General features: G+C 34.0%; 1 long non-coding RNA gene and 1 other non-coding gene across 11 annotated transcripts; one reads left to right on the forward strand and one right to left on the reverse strand.

The window, feature by feature from the left end:
- Positions 1 to 794: 794 nt before the first annotated feature.
- Positions 795 to 3,406, forward strand: LOC145120738 (uncharacterized). 10 transcript variants are annotated; one of them, XR_013714342.1, is made up of 7 exons: positions 795 to 980; positions 1,052 to 1,158; positions 1,332 to 2,013; positions 2,160 to 2,208; positions 2,294 to 2,603; positions 2,948 to 3,012; positions 3,105 to 3,406. It is a non-coding gene; the product is annotated as an uncharacterized LOC145120738 (long non-coding RNA). The 10 variants fall into 10 exon arrangements; XR_013714339.1 differs by having other exon boundaries at positions 2,294 to 3,012; XR_013714343.1 differs by having other exon boundaries at positions 2,294 to 2,985.
- A 5,252-nt stretch (positions 3,407 to 8,658) lies between these two features.
- On the reverse strand, positions 8,659 to 8,732 carry TRNAT-AGU (transfer RNA threonine (anticodon AGU)). Its single transcript has one exon. It is a non-coding gene; the product is annotated as a tRNA-Thr (tRNA).
- Between the last annotated feature and the right edge of the window lie 6,738 nt (positions 8,733 to 15,470).

Below are 15,470 nucleotides of genomic sequence, written 5' to 3' on the forward strand. Positions count from 1 at the left end.
CAAAAAGCTTACTTCCGAGTTTAAAAATATGATTTTCCAACATTCAAATTTAGAATGTAATATGTCCGTTGAAATCAATCGTCACAAATATTACTATGAAAAAAATTCACTGAAATGGAATTGGTATAAAAAGGTTATTAAAGTTTAAAGGTGACAAAACATTATGATTTTTACGGGTCACCACTTGCAAAAATGTTAATGGTTCACCACTTGCAAAAATGTTAATGGTTCAAGTAAAAGAAATAGTTTACTTTGCGTTTTAAAAAAAATGGTTACTAAATACTGACATTTTTTACAAATTTTTAGTTAAATGTGGCAAAATGAAACGTGACGTGTTAAACTGTAATACCGTCACGTGCTAATGTCGTTACTTGCTGACGTGGTCCATCACACCATAAAGATCCAATAAGCTACAGAGTATGTTGGGCCAAGACGGACACTGACGTGGCTAAGTCCATTATAGTCATGGGCTGTGGGACCACAATTTTCACCTTCATGCTTCAACACCTACGTGCTTGCTCCCTGGCCAAACAAAACAAACCCATCAACATCTTCATTTTTATTTATTTATTATTTATATATTAAAGACGTGAAGAATAGGAACAGTAAACTGCATGAGGGGTTGACAATATCAGTCCACAACTTTTTATATTCTCAATAGTTCAGATTTTTGACACTAGACTTTATCATATTGCCAATTTAGTCCCTTAAACAGTACTTGACCAGATATTGTTTCTCGGTTACCACAGGGTTAAGCATTTTATTTCCCGATCCTTTCACTGTCTTCCTTTTATCTCCCACCGCTTCTTCATCTCGATCCTTCGACAGGGTTTCTCTTTAGAAGCGATTGAGCACCGCCATCATTTCTATGCCCACCGCCCCTTTCTCCCGATCAAGTGCTCCACCGCTTTTGTTACCCAACCGGGTGTTCATCGGGTTACTGTCTACCATGGTTACCGCCTCCACCGCTTACTTCCTATGTACGATCCATCTTCTCCCTTCTAATATCCGTCTACCCGTTACCGTCTCTAAATGGGTGCAGCAATAACAGGTTGGAGAGGAAAACGAAGGAATCGCCAAGGTAGTCGGCGTCTGGTTGTGTCGAAGACTGATTCCTGTCGCTTCCGACATAAAGGCTTTTGGTATCGGCTATTTCAGGTACATATTTTCTTCAACGTCTGCTCCTATATCACTTCTTCTCCCGTCGTTCCTCTTATATGCGACAGATTTCTTGAATCCGTTTGTTAATGTGTTGTAAACCGGATACCCATATAAAGTCGAATAGATTTTTCAATTTGGGGTTTTCATGTTACCTTCGCTTTGCTCTTTAGATGTCTGTGGTATGCAACGACAGAACACCTTCTCCACCCTGTATCACCCCATCAAAACCGTTTCTGATCCTCACCGCCTTCAACTGCCATCCTTAAATCGTAGATGTGAATTTTTTGTTTGGTTTCTTTCCGCAATCGACTGCAGATGCTTTTATTTCTAAAAACTGTAGACTTTCAGATGGTGTTTGCCTGGGATGGAAGATGTAACACGAACTGTGGATACCGACTGATTGTATCCAATATAAGTGAAGGCTGTAAGGTTGCATGTTAATTTGATTTCGCTGTGGATTTCAGTTCCTATTACATGTTAATTTCATTTCAATTTTGTGTATGCAGTGGATTTCAGTACTTATGTAGACGATTGAACCCTACCATTCCGTCCTTTTCAATTAATTTACAATTTAGTTTTCGATGTGAATCAATTTACAGTTTGGAGTGCTCATTAGCAAAAGGAAGGCTACGTATCGACACAGGTATGACTCTTTTTACTTGGTTACTCTCTGTAACTCTAATTTCTTATTGTTTGTAAGTCACCGTACCACCACCATAAGCCAGGTGACCCATCAAACGTGCCTGGTTGATACGTGTTCTGTTTTAGGGCTTTTCAAGAGGAACCCGGGTAAGAGAATCGTCCCCCGCTCTACGCCGTATGCCGTCGACTCCCATGTGAAGCCTTCGACCAGTACTGTTCTTCGATTTTTTATAACCTTTTTTGTTTGTTACTACTGTAGTTTTCGCAAAAAGATATCAATAAACACAAATTTAATAAATATATCTTATATAACATAAGTTTTTATGCTAAGTGATTACACTATCTGTTCCCTTCAGGTTGATATGCTCATATCATGTAATCATGAATTCCACTTTAAATAGTAGGGTAAAGTTTATAAGTTTTCTGACTTCATTCATTTGCTATTAATTTAAATTATTATTACAATGCTTCTTCTATTTGTTTTTCTCAGGTTCCATGGAACCTAGGAACCTAGGAATGGAATCACCAATTCCATGGATCAAGTGATGATGGGAGTGGAACCATGAATCTTTACACCTACACCTATCTTGATGAGCAACCATGAATCAAATTACATACTATGTTCTGAAACATTTTTATTTTGGTAGTTTCTTTAATGATAGTTGTCTCATCTTTTTTCATTCTAGGAAATTTAGGTGGAGATCTGCATTATACAAGTGATAATGGCGTTGACGATTGCAGTTGCACCTGTTGTATCTCTTGCTTCATTCGTTACTCCTAAACCTTCTTTTTCGTCGTTGGTACGCTTAATAGTTTTTTTTAGTAAAACCTAAAATTTAGTTTTCTAATCTAATTTAACAGCAATGAATGTATTGATCTATTTCTGGTGTTTGTTGGAGTTGGATTATTTATGTTTCATCAAATTAAATAAATTTTATAAATCAGAAAAAAAAAATTCATAAGATACATTTGAGTTTAAATTTTGGGTTGAAAATTTTGATTCGTTAATGAATTGTTGTGAGGACTACACCCGACACCGGTTGTGGGGTACGTATGTTTTTATTTTCAATTCTTTCTGAATGTTTATTGTTTGATTTAGGATTTTTGAAAATTGTGATTTTTTCTTTTTTGGTATTGTTTTTAGGTAGCAAGTTTTGGTCCTTACCTATGGAAGAGAACCGGGTGGGTACTGGGTCCCGATGACATTTGGTAAAAAAAACATTTTATTTTATTTATTAATTCTTGAATTCAACAAAAAAATTATATATATATATATATATATATATATATATATATTATAGGTACAAGAAAATCGAATCGTGTGAGTCCTGGAAGGTGATTAGGTGGTGTTTCTTGAACGACTTTATGATGCGGTCCCACCGAGGATAGTTAGCGGTTTGATTCCGGGTCTGTCGGTTGAGAAATACATGGAGGATGGTAAAAAAAAATAGAATATACATGGGAATGGTTATAAACTGATGAATGGAATGATTGATTCTAGAATGTATCAGAATGTAATGTATATGAATACCGCTTTGGAAGGATTTGTAGTTGGAATTCATTCCTCCAAGTTGTGGCTTATGAATGTTGTTCCTACTTCTGCTGAGGCAAATACTCTTGGAGTTTATTTACAAGTGTGGCCTTATTGGCATATATCACAACTGATATATAATATACAAATCTTTTAAAACTTGAAATTTATTAATTAAAATTTGATTATTAAATTAGAAAATCATTAATTAATTAATAAAATAATATTGCAGGTGTGAAGTGTTTTCCATGAATGCAAAGAAGGTATAGTAAGCATATTGTTTGTATTTAGCTGTTCCATTCAGTTTGAGATTATAGACTTTGAAAAAAAAGATAATAAAATCTCATGATTTATGATCATGGGTTTTTGCATGAAAGGGTTCTTAAATGTATTAAGGTTGTGAGCATGGGTTTTACTATCATTCACCCCAAACCACAGGTCCAAGTGATGCTTCAACATCACTCCCTAAAGAAGGTGGTTCTACTACAATTGACTTAATTACCCCTAAACAAATGCCCAGTGAAGGTGTGTTAACTTTTTTGCCCTTGTGATGATGGCTGCCTTGGTGGTTTTCTGATATGTTTACGGTTGCTCATCTGCTCTTCATTCAACATACGAGATCTACACATTTTTGTGTGGAATGAATCTTACAAGTGGAGAATTCAGTATCGTATGAATTTTTAGCGTTGGAGAAATTGATAGCTGCATGGGATGTCGGTCTTAGTCTTAGATAATGATGTGATTTAATTTCATTGTGGAAAGTTGAACAGGATGGGAAGATGGATGGGGCTGTTAAGACCTGTTGTATAATCTCTTTCAGTTTAGCAATGTACATTCTTTTTTATTATTATTATTTTTTATAGCATACTACAACACTTTGATATCTTTTCTTATTAACACATTGTCCTGTGAAAATTCTATCCAATTATTGGATTGTATTTTCAAAATTATCTTATAATAACATTTACACGTTTGTAAATGGAGAAATCTCCTACAATGGCAACGTATTTTATTGTGGCTAACAACTTAGGCAATGTACTTTACTTTGACGCAAAAGCAACACCTTCTGCCCCCGTAACGCGGGGGGAAACTTTCTAGTTATTATTATTATTATTATTATTATAGTTATAAATAACTATTTTATTTAATTATATGGAAACAATTATACAAATCGTCCATATGATTTAAAAAGTATTTTTAAGCCTACTTATTTTTTTTTTTTTTTACAGTCGAACGAAATATATAATTTAATAGTTTATTTGTTCTATATTTTGTTGATCTTGTTAACGACGTTTGGTTTTTGCCTTTTAACTAATGGTAAAATAAAATATTACCCTTACTTTTATATGTATTATTATTATTTGTTTATTTATTTACCTTGGATGCATAGATCAAAATACTTGCATTCTCACCCATCCATGGTCCCTCCTCTTCCCCTATCCGCACTTTTAAAAAAGATGGTAACACCATCCCCACACTAAGATGTGGCTTTTATGATATAAGATGAACAATTTATATTTATTAATTGGTTGGATTTGAAAGTATAATCATGTTATTTATATTTTTTTGTCTATACATATGACATGGAGATATATATTGTCCGATCAATTTTATAATGAAAAGAAAAATAATAAATAAAGTGTATTCTTTTAAACAATTAAAAGTATTATATCATATTATGTTTGACATGCTAACTAAAAAAATTGCATCACATACTCATTATACTATCATAAAATTTTCGCATCTCATAACCTGACACTCTCTACCATGAAAGACTTTGTGCATATTCTTGTTTTTGGTCAAGCGGCATCGTATTTATGGTGTTTTATTGGTTGATAATGTGACATTATTATTTTCAGGGTTGTGGGGTGGAAGAAGTGGTTCATTAAATCGATTCGACTTGTATGTTGATTGTTAGATACTTAGATGTATGACGTTGGAATCTATAGTCCTGACCATGTGATGGATTCTCTGGAACTTCCATAATGGTTTCCTTTTACTGATTATAACATCTGAAGGAACTTGTCGATTGATTATTTCTATAATTGCTTCTTGAACTGGAATAGGATAATCATTGGTGGTTGGGTTTGTGGCTTTTAAACCCTATTTTAGTTATTCTTTTGAAATTCTTTGTTAGCTAAACGGTAACATTTTTTTAATAAAAAATCAATTGTTCGTAAAAAAAGCTTGAACGATCATCTAATTCTTCTATAGATATTTATGTATGGAATCATTTTGTTGTTGAACACTCTTAAAAATCATATATATCGAGTGATTTCCTTCAAATATATTTATGAAGGGTATATAATATTGCATTGTATAATGCAACAGTGTTGGAATATAGTTTTGAAGGGTATATAATGCCCATGGACGGCTCAACCATTCGGGGGCTCTAAGCGAGCCAAAAATTTGGGGCCTTTTGGCCTTTATTATAGGGGTGAGCATTTTGACCGAACCGGACCGGCTCTTGGACCGGACCAGTTATGGAGAATATTGTGGATTGTGGACCGGATCGGATGAGTCGTGTCCATGTCCTGGTCCGGGTCCAGGTCCGGGTTTTCCGGTTCTTGAACCCGTTTGGACCGGTACAGCTTTAATTGCATAGAGTACAAGTCGTTAAAATAAGTTTTTGGGTTTGATAGAACTCGTTAAAACGAATATGTTATTGGGTTTGATACGATACAACTTGTAAAAATGATTACGTTTCCGTTTCATGTATAACTAATCTACCTAGATGTTATAATATTATAACTTGCAAAATTAATTTTCCAAATAAAAGCAACTAACATATAAATCAAGTTCACCAAGATCCCTTTCATATGATTTATCTGTCAAAGATACATAAAATTCAGAATTATAGTCTAAAATAATAGTTAAAAAGTTGAAATATTTCAGCTTTGATAGCTCAACTTTGAAGGATTGTAACTCACTGAATATAATACCAAAATCAACAAAATTATAGTCTAAATTCATCTACAAACTGTAAACTAAATGTTGGAAAACCCCGCAGGTCAATCCGACTTAAAACGAATGAGTTATGGTTGTTTAAAAAATTTCACAGATCACAAATTTTTAAAAATCTTGCTGAAAAGCTGAAAATTTTCAGCTTTGATAGCTCAACTTTGAAAGACTGTAACTCATTGAATATAATACCAAAATCAACAAAATTATAGTCTAAATTCATCTACAAACTGTAAGTTAAATGTTGGAAAAATCTTCGTGTTAATCCGACTTAAAACGAATGAGTTATGGTTGTTTAAAAAATTTCACAGATTACAAAATTGTAAAAATGTTGCTGAAAAGCTGAAAATTTTCAGCTTTGATAGCTCAACTTTGAAAGAGTTTAACTCATTGAATATAATACCAAAATCAACAAAATTATAGTCTAAATTCATCTACAAACTGTAGATTAAACGTTGGAAAAAACCGCATGTCAGTCCGACTTAAAACGAATGAGTTATGGTTGTTTAAAAATTTTCACAGATTACAAATGTTTTTTTCTTAAATCGGGTCCACCCGGTAAAAACCGGACCGGACCGGAAAAAAAACCGGACCTGTTTTGATGGATTCCTAAAACCGAAAACCGGGCCGGGGGTCCAAAAAAACGGTCCGGTCCAACGGTCTAAATGCTCACCCCTACTTTACTATACTCGGAAATCGAAAACAGATGAATATGTCACAGAAATCAGAATTTGTAGAAGAATGCAAAATCGTTTCAGTTTCATGGTTGCAACGATCGTTGATTTTTTCTTCTGCTTCATTTATTTTGTGGTTAGAGGATTTGATTTTTTAATGGACTAAACCTTTGGACTTTGAAGAATATGAGGCCCTTAGAATTGGGGGCCCTAAGCCCTACCTTAAAAAACTTCTATATAGAGCCGGCCCTGATAATGCCACACTGTCTGAATATGAAGAGTATATGATGCCTCATTGTGAAGGGTATACAATGTCGCAGTGTCGAACTTTTTTTTTCGGATTTTAAGTTGTTCGGTTTTGGTTTGGTCTTTTAGTTTTACACGACCTAATAATAAACGACATAAACATATATTTTCCCACGAAAGGAACCAAGAAATATGTAAAGTTAAATAATATCTTACACACTTCCATCAAGGTTGTGGGCCTAGTGATGATTGTTTGTGAATTAAGCATTATGAAAAAGATTTATTTTTGATATAAATTCAAATCTAATAAACTTTAACCATAAAACAACTTTTCATTAAAAAGTACACGTTACATTCCAAGAAAAAATGTTTAAAAACATAGATAAAACTCAATAGCTTGTAGTAATTTTTAACATCATAAATATAAGTTATGGAATAAAAAAAAGTGTAACGAAGTATAAACATCCTTACAAATAAATATTAATGGGTTTTCAAAATATTAATAATTATTATGTATAGGATAAAAAGTTTACATGAATCCACCACCCAATTGAGGAATAACCATATCATTGTTTTAAAAACTTTGATTTAAATTAAATATCAATGTTTTGTAACCGATTAAAGAATAGTTCAAGTAATATTCATCAAATCCCTAGATTGGTCTTTCAATTAAGCAAATAATCCGATCTAGGGTTTCATTCTCTATGCTTTCACTACCATGGTTTCTAAATTCCTTACTATATTCAATATAAAAACTTTTTTGAAACAAAAATGATAAAATGCAGTGTATTACCAAAATCGATATATCAAAAGTCTATCATCATCGTCCATAATAAATAAAGAACTTTTTGCCATATGACATTTTCAATTAAATTTTTTCCACATTGCATTTTGTGTTTTTTTCCATTTTATTAAATTCTATATAATATTTAAATGTATTAATTGTAATAATAAATGCATATCAATATCATTAATTGATATTTCTTCTAATTTCAATATTTCAAAATTAAAATCTCATTAGTTTCCTATGTTTATTTATCTAAATTATTAGTTTAAATTTAAAAAAAAAAACTTTAATTTTAATAATTTAATATTTTTTTTTATTTTTCTTATAAATTCAAATTTCTTAAATGTTAAAAATTTCATATTTAGTTTTTCTTTTAAATGAACTTATGTAATACATTATTTACTTTTAAAACCCAAGTGAAACAAACATTATGTTTTTTCTAGATGAGTTGTCCCGAATGATTTGTTCTTTATCTACATGTGTTGTAATTTTCGAATTCTAAAAAACATGAGACATTTTAAACATAAAATGTGATCTTAAATTCTTAACTAAGTAAACATTCAGTTTGCTAATAAAATATAATTGAACTAATGAAAAATAGAGCTCATTGGGCCAGTAAAAGCCCAAAAGATAGGTCGTAAACAATAACAAAAAAATGCTCTCGTTGAGAGTCGAACTCAAGACCTCCCGCTTACTAAACGGGTGCTCTAACCAACTGAGCTACGAGAGCTAGACGTTTCTATTTATCAGATCATGCAAATTATTAATACATTTTATGTTTACCATAAAAATAAAGAATCAAAATTCATATTTTAGAAGTTTTCATTATAATATGTCTCATTCAATACTAAGTATTACTCAAGATAATAGATTTTTTTTCTATCTATTTATTTCATGTTATGCAATCACATTTCAGCCACTTTGTTGTTGGAATAAGTTATATACATGTTCCTTTTTACAATATATTGTTTTTGCACTTGCATAGTTCATGTACATTGGAATAAAATACTGTTTATGATCATATGAAACAATTGTTAAGTTTATTTTTTAAAAGTTTTAAAGCATATTTTGTAAGACTGGTTGGTGTCATACCGTAGTCACCACACTACTATAATGTCACGTCATCACCACACTACTATAATGTCACGTCATCACCACATCACTTTTTCACTCATCCCACAAAATTGGTGGATATCATACCACACCTTACCATATTTTTTTATTCTTTTTTTTTAAATTGAATGTAATTTAATAAAAATGAAATTTTTTAAAATTAAGAAAAGGGAAATATTGCATTAATTTAATTAAAACGATTACAATGATAAAATGGTAATTTAAATAAAACGACTACATAGATAATATGACGATTACAATAAAACGACGATTACAATAAAACGACTACAAAATGTGACTAGTTGTAGTATTTTTTTCATGATATCTGTCACACCCCAAAACCGGAACGGCGGAAACGTTCTGGGGAGGAGGACGTCATGTTTAGTATCACAAGACATGCATCATAGTAAGCAAGTAATAAACAACCATTTCATTAGAAAGAAAGTGATTACAAAGTATGTGATTCACATAATATAGAATACATAGCAAATAACAAAAAGACATGAAGCTATACTGCTCCGTCTTCTGAATCCCAGTGCGCGAACCTATCTACTGGTCTCCTGAGAATACAAGTTATTTTGAAAGCGTAGATCAGCATTTAAGCTGGTGAGTTCATAAGATTTTAGTGATGTAGTAAGTAGTAAGAAAGTTTGTAGAAAGTTGTAGTAAGTTGTAGTAAGTTCTGTTTAGAAAAGTTTGTCTGTTCCTCCAGAAAATCCTATATTTCCTGCTTTGATGAAAGATAAGTAAAAATGACTCTACAGTCCTTTCTATGAGTATTAAATGGATACAAGTTATATAAAACCCAGAGTAAACGAACAATCGGTTGTGTGTATCTGCCCTAAGCCCAAAACCAAACAAGGAACAGGAAATGAGGCGGAAGACACACATTCAATTGTTTGTTAGATCATCGTTGTATATAACTCCTGCGTATTCACTCGGTACTCACGGAGTTAACTGTAATAGTTCCTTTATATTTGATGAAAAGATCCTTTAAGAAAACCCTTATTTCTTATAATAAAATGATGACCACAGTAGTTCCTTCTATAATCACTTAGTTTGTACTAGTTATGTATAATCTAATATCGAACAGATAGTTAATTGTGTGAATCTGCCCTAAACCCACAACCAAACAAGGAACAGGGAGTGAGGCGGAGGGCACACATCCAACTACCTATCAGATATTAATTATATATAACCCTGGTGTGTAAACTAAGGTATTATAGAATTGACCACCTAAGGTCCCTTAAGTTTTACTGGTTTTAAAAAAATGGATTAAACTCTTTTCTGGTAAGTTTCTAGTTTTGTAAACAAAAGTTCTGATTCGTATAGTATGTTTTGTACTAGAAAACTGTGCATTGAATTAGTGTTCTATAACCGGACTCATACCTGGTACCCCTTATGATGACATAATGTATACGGAACATATATTTAACTAAGATCGAATGGATAATAGGCTGGGTGAATCCGCTCTAAGCCCACAACCAAACAAGGAACAGGAAATGAAGCGGAAAACACACATCCTATTACCGATCGGATCCTATTAATATATATCCCTTGATGTATACATTAAGGAATCATAAGGTTAGCATTATAGGTCCCTTTCTACTGAATGTTCATGTTACGAAGAAGTTATGTAACTTATTTACTATCGTCGGGTACTTTACAGATGTACCTTCTTTATAAATAAATAACTTGAGTTGGATATAACTATCACCTCGTGTCTGCTAACCCTGGTACGTGAAATCGTACTAGTATCAATGCAAACCCGGAAAGATATATTATTAAGTTTTATCACCTCGTGTCTGCTAACCCTGGTACGTGAAATCGTACTGGTGTCAATTTAAACTCGGAAAGATATATTATTAAGTTTTATCACCTCGTGTCTGCTAACCCTGGTACGTGAAATTGTACTGGTGTCAATGCAAACTCGGAAAGATATATTATTAAGTTTTATCACCTCGTGTCTGCTAACCCTGGTACGTGAAATCGCACTGGTGTCAATGCAAACTCGGAAAGATATTTTAACGTATTTTTCCCGGTACTTAGTATAGTATGTTCCTCCATTTACTTGTTATAGTATGTTCCTCCCTGTACTTGTTATAGTATGTTCCTCCCTGAACTTGTTATCGTATGAACTGAACCCTTAAACTATACCTATTATAGTTTACTAGTATGTTTACTTGGGCTGTTATTGAAAAGACTCCTTTATCTACTGAGTTATGCTTGTACTTTAAAAATGGAGTTCGGTTAAACTATAAAGCAACATAACTTTAAAAGAGTTTTTGAAATGTTTTAATCACTTATAAAAGACATAAGCATTCTTTTGAAAGATGTTTATAACAAACATTTACACAATTATCATTGTGTTCAACTTGTATTCCCCCCCTTAAAAGCATTTAAAACAGTTAAAAGATTCATTACGGGGTATGAACTCACCTAATGTGGGTGTAACGCCCGTAGATCCGGGCTAGTCAATTTAGAGATAATAGGGGTCGAAAACGACTTTTTGACAAAAGATTATTTAGAATAAATAATCTTAACCAAGTTGTCGAATACGTCTCAAGGGTTCCGTACATATAAAGAACGTTGAAATCCGAGGTATAACGAAGAAGTTATGGTCCGTCGAAGTTTTACGGCAAAACCGGCACGACACCGGGAGACGTAAATAGTGAATTTACAATGGAGGACTTTTTAGCCTTAGAAATCTAAACAAAAGTTGTAGTATACGTTAAACCGAAAACATACAAAAAAAAGAACGCCCAAATGTGACTTCGTATGAGGAAGTTATGAATTTTCTAAGATTTGGCTTAGCAGTGCACAGCCCGAAACTCGAATTTTAGATCGAGCGGTTTTTGGCCTACGCGACCTAAATGAGAATTGAAGATCTCATTAATAGGAACTCAACGGTAAAAAGACAGACGAAAACAGAGTCTGTATGTAGAAGTTATGAATTTTACGCGGATATTTAACAGTAAAATCTCCTCGTACTGTTAAATTTAAGATCGGTCAAGAATTAGATGACGAATTCAAAATGAAAGTTGTAGATCTTATTTTTACCTACGCGTGGATATAAAGAACGTCAAAAACAGAGGTCGTATGTGAAAGTTACGGATTTTAGAAGTCGGAAGTGTGTTGTGCGAAAATGGGTGATGTGGCACAATCTTGGCCATTGCTTTCTCCCCAAGTCTTGCCACTAGATGGTGACATGTGGCACCAAGTTCAGCCATTTTCACCCTATAAATAGAACCTCTCTCACCCTCATTTTCTTCACACCTTTCCCATTCTTTCTTCTCTTTACTCTCTCTCTAGAACCTCTCTCTAGCCCCAAAACCCCCCGAAAAGCCTAGGGAACCTCCCTAGCACGAGGCGGAAGCCCCGGAGTGCTCGACGGCTCCGAGAAGAAGAGCTTTTCGGCTCGGGAACGCTGCTCCAAGCAAAGCCCGGTTTTCTATAAAACCCGTTGTAAGTGAGCTACGCCTACGCTATTTTTAATATATCGTTTATTTAATTATAGTAACGTTATTAGGAACTTATAATAAGTACTTGGGCTATTATTATGGGTTATATAAGTATTGTTTAATGCTTATATAATAGTAATAATAGCTAGACTATTAATTAGTCTCGGCGAATAATAGACTAAACTCTAGTGGTAATAATACTAGGTTTCGTCGAAGGAAATTATTTTTAAGAAGCGAAGCGCTGTCTGAGTTCGGATTCACCACCTTTTCAAGTGAGTGCATAGTTACTTTCATCTTACACATAGATATGAAGTATTTTATATAAATTACGTGGTATGTGTGCATATTATTTGAATACTTGCTTTCTATGCTGGATGAACGATTTTATACATGTTTTAAATAATTTAAAATGTATATGTAGTTATATCTACGAATATGTTGGGTAAAACATGGGTAGATGAATGATGAGAGATGAAAGATGATATGAGTGAACATTGGCAGCTATAGACTTAGTGCCTAACAAATAACATCGGCAGCTATGGACTTAGTGCCTATAGAATAAACATTGGTAGCTATGGACTTAGTACCTGTTAAATAAACGTTGGTAGCTATGGATTTAGTACCTATTAACTGAACACCGGTAGCTATGGATTTAGTACCCGATGAATGAACTTTAGCAGCTATGGAATTAGTGCTTTACGACAAGCATTGGCAGCTATGGACTTAGTGCCTATCATATAAACCCTGGAAGCAATGGGCTTCGAAATGAACGAATGCAGGATAGATGATTCTTAGGGTAGATCCTTAAGAGTAAGGAAGATAATGGGGATGGGTAATTGGGTTGATTGTTTGATGTTTAAACATAATAATTAAATTATTGTGGGTTGAAAACCCTATGTACTCACCAGGTTTCCCAACCTGACCCACTCAAGCTTATTTGTATCACAGGTGTCGATATGAAGCTACTTTACACTGAGGGATTTAAAAGAGATGTAGATCACTAGTGTAAATGAATGTAAGTTCTGTTTATGCTTATGTTTCTGTATTGACGATGACATCCCAAATGTTTTAAAATGGATAAAAATACATTTCTTCGGAAATGCTTTGATAACGTATTTATCATGTTTTTCTGGGAACAAATTCCGCAACATTTTTATTAAAAGAGCTACTCTGATTTTTATAAAGCATAAACAAAATCGGTCTTTTCTGGCCGTGAAAAATGAGGATGTCACAGTGGGTGATTCAACGAATATGCGCATAAGGATGAGAAGTTCCACGAATGAAGTCCCGAGACTTAACGAGTCCTAAATGACATATAATGGCATATATTGACATAAATATAGTATTTAGAAGCAACCAAATGCAAGGAAACACCTCACGGGACTAGGAAACACTTTGACCAAGTGTTGGAATCACATGTGATTGAACTAAGGGGAGTGTACGGCCACCAATGGAGTTTACGGCCGTAAACTCATGGTCAAACATGCATAAGAGGATGTTTGAAGGCTAGGGAAGTTTGAGGGACCACTGCTCTACACAAGGATGAGGAAGACTATCTTATTGGAGTGTGTTAAAGTGTTTACGGCCACACCATAAACCCTATGGCCGTAAACACTCTAAAGGGTGTCTTATTGGGTCTTAAAGGCAAGGTGTTTCAAAGGTTCAAGTATCCCAAAGGTTAGCAAAGGTCTAGAAGTGTTTAAGGCTCAAATCATGACAACTACAAGGGTTTACGGCCAAGGTGTAAACTCCTGGCCGCAAACTCTCTTTGATGATGAGTTTGATGATGTTTCAAGGTCTTACAAAGCACAAGGGAGTGTTCTAGCCTCAATTCCAAGCCTTAGGAAGAGTTTAAGGCTCAAATGCACCATTGACTAGGGTTTACGACCAAGAGAGATTGCTTGGGCGTAAACTCCTTTTGGTCTTGCATTCTTGATGATTTCAAGGTTCTAAGCATGAGTCTTAACTAGATAACAAGCTAAAGAGAGAGTACTTACGATATAGAGGCTTGAAATGGTGATTAAGGTCCAAGAACACTAGTGTGTGTTCTTGGTGAAAGTTGAAGATTTGAAGATCTAGCAAAATGGAATGATTTCATGGATGAAATCAAAGAGTGATTCAAGAGTAAGAGGGATAACAACAACTAGAGGGAAGAATCACTTACATTTTGGAAGATCGGGAATGAAAATCTTGATGATACTTGAGAGAGAAATCAAGTGTTCTTGAGTTGGAAATGAAATAATGAAAGAAAGTTGAAGGATATGAGGTTATAAGGAGGAGTTTACGGCCAACCTTGAGTTTACGGCCGTAAACTCTTGTGCCTTGGCCGTAAACTCCATATGATGGAGTTTAGGGCTTGGGTATTGTACAGTGGCTTTAGCAGGTACTTCCCAACACTTATTCCTTAAGTGTACAAGGCTAAAACTCCTTAGAATGACCTTTAACAAGACTAGAACTCATTAGCAATGAGTCTGACACTCAGTTGAGTTGACTGACTGAGCTTTCAAAGCAAAAAATTTTCGGGTTGTCACAATATCCGCTTTAGCCCTCAAAACCATATCGAGTTCATTGCCGGTGAGATGATCAATTGGTTTTGTTAAAAATTCAAAATCACGTGCTTTTTGTTTCTCCTCACGAGTTTTTCGTTTCGCCTCCTGCGTTCAAAATTCAAGGGACGTCGAAACTCAAGTTATACATTTCAAAACTAGATGTGACATTTTGAATGTCAGAGTCACTTCCAACACCCGATGTATTTGATGAAGACCCTTTCTTTTTCGCTCTATCTCTCCCCATCGGTCGAACTACTTCTTCAAGTTCGAGCTCATCCACACTGTTCAAATCAATCCAAAAATGTGCATCCGATGAAGTGGTGTAACTTGTCTCCGAAACTTTTG

This window comes from Lactuca virosa, chromosome 6, assembly GCF_052849685.1.
Source record: "Lactuca virosa cultivar CGN04683 chromosome 6, Lactuca_virosa_CGN04683_v6, whole genome shotgun sequence".
Taxonomy (NCBI): Eukaryota; Viridiplantae; Streptophyta; class Magnoliopsida; order Asterales; family Asteraceae; genus Lactuca; species Lactuca virosa.